The sequence below is a fragment of the Lolium rigidum genome, chromosome 3, assembly GCF_022539505.1.
Source record: "Lolium rigidum isolate FL_2022 chromosome 3, APGP_CSIRO_Lrig_0.1, whole genome shotgun sequence".
NCBI lineage: Eukaryota > Viridiplantae > Streptophyta > Magnoliopsida > Poales > Poaceae > Lolium > Lolium rigidum.
Window position 1 is genome coordinate 292,211,370 of NC_061510.1, and position 6,000 is coordinate 292,217,369.

The window sequence follows — 6,000 nt, forward strand, 5'->3', positions numbered from 1 at the left end:
CTCGGAACAAGCATGCTGAGTCCACTCGGGTGGAAGATCTCGAGGAACTAGAGGACGATGATGAAGAAGAAGACAAGTATCATCGGCCAAGGTGGTGCCCTGATGGGCTCAGCCGTTCCCAAAAGCGAAGGGTTCAGCGTCTACGTGGGTTGGAGGAAGCTGAAAGGTTATACCTGCACACGTTGAGGAAGGCGCGGCCTGATCTGGCCGCTAAAGTTCAGCGAACCCTGGACGAAGAAGGTCGGCCACAAAGGAAAGAGTGGCGCCCCAGACAAAAGAAAGCCGATGATGAGGCATCGGCTGGCACAAACATGGTCTTCATCCTTCCAACGGAGTTTAGCGCTCCGAGATTAGACGAAGCACCCGTGGCACAACTTGATCGCGGCCCACGGCCGGTCATCTTTGAGAAGCCACGAGAAAGCATCGACGTGACAAAGGATGGGGTTAGGCTGGTTTTATCCACCGGCCTGACCGTGTAACAACAGCAGCATCGATGGACAAACGTGGCGATGCCGATCCAGGAGATCGGCCCCAAGGATCTATGGAGGAACGTTACAAAACCTTCATCGAGCAAACAACATGGAGGCCGATTCCAGCAATCGGCCAAAATTATCCTCACCATACATTCTGCCTGGGTTCAGCATTTGATGCAACAGGGAATACCTGAAGAGCCGATACCATCAAATCCCTTGAAAGAATCGGCTCGGGGGGCACCTAGGTGGATAATACACGAGGATATGAAGTAGAAGTGTCTTTCAAATACCCGACAGCCCAAGATATTCTTTGATGATGGGTATTGAAGCATGGGGGCCGATGCATGAATCGGCCGTAAAAAATTAAAAAAAAAATTTAAGCACAGCCGATGCGCAGACATCGACTTAAGGATAGAAAGCCGATGCATGGCCATCGACTCCAGAGGTACAACTGTTATAAGCAGAGGCTTAATGGAGCAGGAAGTGGGTCACGAAGAGAGACTCTACTGAAAAAACTCCTCGATGGAATGGTTTGGTGGCTCAGATCCTCTCTTCAAGAACCTCCAAATCCCTTTTGCAAGTATTCGAGTCCGCAATATCAGCTGGGGCAAGTTTGAGGGATCATGACCCTGACCAATGCCAAGAGCAGCATGGACGTACAGACCAGGTTAAGGATGGGTTGCATCAAATCCGCCTAAGGAAAGGAGCCGATCTGACCAGCGAGGCGCAAGAAGTGGGCTGGAGAAGCTCAGGGGGCAGCTCACCCTGAAGGTTCTCTGCTCTGGGGAGCCGATTTCGTTGAAATCGGCTGGCTCTGCATTATGACTTGGAGGCCAATGGTGGCACATTTGGCTGACTCACTACTTTTCTCGCCTTAACTGAGGCTCGGGGGGCAGCTTGTCCTGAAGGACCCTTTGCTATAGGAAGCCGATTTGGTTGAAATCGGCTGACTCTGCATCTCAACTTTTTTGAGGAATGGTTGCTACGGGAAAACGGAGCAGGAGCCTCTCCTGCACAAGTAACAACTCCGCCCTCCGGGTTGATTCGGCAATGGTCCTAGAGCTCTCCCGAAGACAAAGGTTGCCGTTAATAATACGCTCAGTGACTGCGGTTTGGACCTGCTCGGTTGGAAGTTGGGGATTTGAGGTTGAGCAAGGTTCACAGGTTACCATTTGAGGAGGTGGCTAAATTGGTCTATCTCGAAATTTATCGTAAGAGGTCGATGAGTTGCCATCGGCTCATTGAGCGTTGATCAAACTAACAATCGGCAGAATCAGCACGCAGGGAAATCGGCAGAATCAAGTTAAGGAAAAGTCTTCTTCATTAATAAGAGAGGATTTTTTACAATGAAGAGCCGATTGCTCAAGCAAAAGAAGAGCCGATTGCTCAGGGGCTACTTATCCTACATTACTAATCCTCGCTAGCATCATCATCGGCGTCGCCCTCGGCGCTACTGTCGGAGAATTCCTCGTCGCTGCTGCCCCAGCCTTCGGCCGGAGCTTCGTCGTCCTCGTCATCATCATCATCCTCGCTGTCCGCCCAAGCGCGGAAGCGCTTCGTCGGAGGGTACCCAGCGGAAGAGGAGGAATCATCCTCCTCCTCCTCTTCTCCTTCCTCGTCATCATCCTCGTCCTCGCTGTCCGCCCACATGCGGGAGCGCTTCTACGGCGGGAGCCTGGCGGAGGGGGAGGCCTCTCTCTTCTCTACTTCTCCTTCTTTCTCCTCCTTGTCGGAGGAGATGGGGTTCGCCCCGGAGTGGAGGTCGTCCTCATTCTTGTTCTTCGGCGAAGATTGGAGGGGGAGGCCTGAGGGGGAAGAGGAAGAGGAAGACATTGCTACAAGGGAAGAGGGTTTTTTGGGCGCTGGTGGACAGAACAGAGCAAGGGGATGAAGTGGCGAACCGTTCGGCACGGATAAATAAAGGGGGTGTAGTGGAAATTTAATGCCATGACGGTTCTCGAGGACGTGATGCCGAAATTATCAATTCGTGCGCAGAAGCCCGGGAGGCGAGGCGAAATGATGGAAGATTCTCGCGGCAGTTCGCTCCGCCACGACATGACCCGACGAAAGAAAAGCGTAATGATTTTGGAAATGTCATTTCCAAAACCAGGGGGCATGTGTTATCACCAGAATTTGACCGGATCAGAGGTGGGCCGCGATTGGAGATGGGCTTGAAGAATATATGTAGAAGAGATACATGAATCGGCCTTCCATACCAAGTTTGGGCTAGTTTGCCCATATATCTGTAACATAGTAGGATACGTGTCGTTTAGAAGTTAGAGTTTAACCCGTGCACGGTTAGGTGCACGCCTGAATTAGAAAGTCCCCCGGACTATAAATATGTATCTAGGGTTTATGAAATAAACAACAACCAACGTTCAACACAAACCAATCTCGGCGCATCGCCAACTCCCCGTCTCGAGGGTTTCTTCCGGGTAAGCACCATGCTGCCTAGATCGCATCTTGCGATCTAGGCAGCACACGCGTTTATTCGTCTCCCATGCGTTGCTCGTACTGAAGCCTTTTTGATGGCGAGCAACGTAGTTATCATAGGTGTGTTAGGGTTAGCATTGTTCTTCGTATCATATGCTATCGTCGTGCAACCCTTAGGCATCTAGCCGCCCTTACGCCTGTCACGGGTGTAAGGGCGGCACCCCGCTTGATCATTATTTAGTAGATCCGATCCGTTATGATTGCTCCTTGTTCTTCAAGGATTAGTTTAATATCTGCATTGTTAGGCCTTACAAAGGGTTGGAGGATCCAGCGGCGCGTAGGGTGCCGTTTGCTAGCCCTAGACAGGATGTTCCGGGGATCAACCTCGTGTTGGTTTTTAGGCCCCGTCTAGGATCGGCTTACGATCACCGTGCGCGAGCGCGAGGCCCAATCACGAGTAGGATGTTCCGATTGTGCGGTGAAAACCCCAAATCGTAGTAGGTCGCTTTAGCTTTATCTTGATCAAGCAGGACCACCATCCGATCGTACACCTCGTACGTATCATGGGTGGATCGGCTCTTTGAGCCGATTCACGAGACAACCTGAGAGCCGATCGAGGCTCGTATTTAACGTTTACGTGTATGCCATGCAGGAAACTAAGCGAGACATCATCCAACACCTTCCTGACCAGGTATAGGTCAGGTGGCACGCCCTTGCGACAGCATCGGACGTGTGACCAGAAGGCTTTGCGGGCCGTCGCTCGGAGGGACCAGGGCTAGCCGCAGTCCTGGGAGATTCCCGGCTCTACGGTGTTGCCCGTCGCTGCCCGCCGGTGGGTTTCTGACCGCAACAGGTGGTCATTTAATTTTCAAAATATTTAGGCTTTCTTGAGTGTGTCTCCAACTCGAACTCGAGTCACGAAACACGACGTGCGTGGGTGCGTGATGTGACGTGACGTGACGTGCCATGCCGAGCCGAGGCGGGGCGGGCGGAGGAGGAGGAGTGCGCTAGGGCTCCGTCTATTCTCACTCACTTGGAAGGACTAGAACAACAGCCCTTATATACCACTCCAACTCTCTCCCAACTAGCAATGTGGGACTGAACTTTATCCCCCAAGGCTGTCCCAAGCTGCCAACGTGATGGGCCTTGAGATTTCAGGAATTGTAGACTACATGGGCTGGCTTATTGGGCTGCAGCCCGTCTACATTCAACAATCCCCCACCAGATCTCATATGCACATCAGATGACACATTAGTTCCATTCACTATTTAATATACCTGCACTTCAGTGGAGACTGTTAAGTTGAACTTCTACCTAGGCAAGGTGCTATGCTTGACTACAACTGAACAATGGACTATGGCTTGAATTGTCAGTCTTTGTGCAGCAAGTTTCGCTCAATGCCGACACGGTACTAGGCTACCATAGCCTTCCCCTCGGGTTAAGCTTATAAGTCATACTCCTCGGCCTTTCATGAGCTTACTAGAGATTCACCCAAATCTCCCACACTATGACCAGTAGTGTCACTCATATAGGTGTGTTCTTCAAAGATCGCCCTGTAGGACAGCGTCTTCTCTCATTAAGAGCCGCTCAGAACACATTAAGACATTGTCAACCTGTCTTACAGTAGCTATGAGAGAATTGCATCTGCAGCGGAGTGGGAGTATTAAATTTTCTCTCAACTCAGTTGCTCCGGTTTGTTTTCCCGTGTCCTAGTTCACGGAATTTCCGATCACATAGTTTGGGTTACCCCTCGGCAACTCAAGTGGGTCTCAAACCCATCTCCCTTGATGCAAGGTCTATCATGTTTCTTGATAGTCCTTCCGTGAAAGGATCCGCCGATTTTTAGCACTTTGGACATAATCCAATGCTAAAACTCCGGAGTTCTTCGCTTTTCCGACATACTTCAGTCTTCTCTTGATATGTTTGAAACTTTTCATATTATCCTTAGAACTTTTCACTTTGATAATCACAGTCTGATTATTACAGTTCATGAGGATGGCCGGTATTGGTTTTTCAACCATAGGAAAGTCCATCAAGAGCTCACGAAGCCATTCCGCTTCGATAGTAGCTGTATCTAATGCTGTGAGTTCTGCTTCCATAGTTGACCTCGTTAAGATGGTCTGCTTGCAAGACTTCCAGGAAACAGCGCCACCACCAAGATTGAAAATATATCCACTTGGGGCCTTCATCTTAGCATCTGAAATCCAATTGGAATCACTACCCTTCAAGTCCTCTTGGATATCCGGTATAATGAATTCCATAACTCATGGTTCCCTTTAGGTAGCGCATCACTCTCTCAAGAGCATGCCAATGATCATCTCCCGGGTTGGCCACAAACTGGCTAAGTTTCATACAGCAAACGAGATATCAGGCCTCATAGCGCAAGCTAAATACATGAGTGAACCAATGATTTGAGAGTATCTCAATTGATCTCTAGTTGCCTTTTCATTCGTTCAAAGTAAGACACTAGGATCATAAGGTGTGAGAGAAGATTTGCAATCAACATAGCCAAATCTGCTCAACACCTTCTCAACATAATGAGATTGCACAAGTGTAATCCCATTATTACCATCTCTCAATAGCTTGATGTTCAATATAACATCAGCTTCTCCAAGATTTTTCATCTCGAAACACTGAGATAAGAAGGTTTTTACCTCCTCAATCCCTTTGAGACTTGTCCCAAAAATTAGTATGTCATCGACATACAAGCATAGGAAAACTCCCTCACCCCCACCATGGCGGTAGTACACACATTTGTCGGCTTCATTAACAACAAATCCCACAGATGTCAAAGTTCTTTCAAACTTCTCATGCCATTGTTTGGGAGCTTGTTTGAGACTATACAAAGATTTCTTTAATTTACACACATTTCTTGACCTTGTAGTACGAAACCATCAGGTTGTTCCATGTAAATTTCCTCGTCCAACTCTCCATTTAGGAAAGCCGTCTTAATGTCCATTTGATGAACGAGAAGACCGTGTGTGGCAGCTAGTGACAGTAGTACTCGAATGGTGGTCAATCTCACCACAGGTGAGTAGGTATCGAAGAAATCTTCGCCTTCCTTTTGGGTATAGCCTTTGGCTACAAGCCGAGC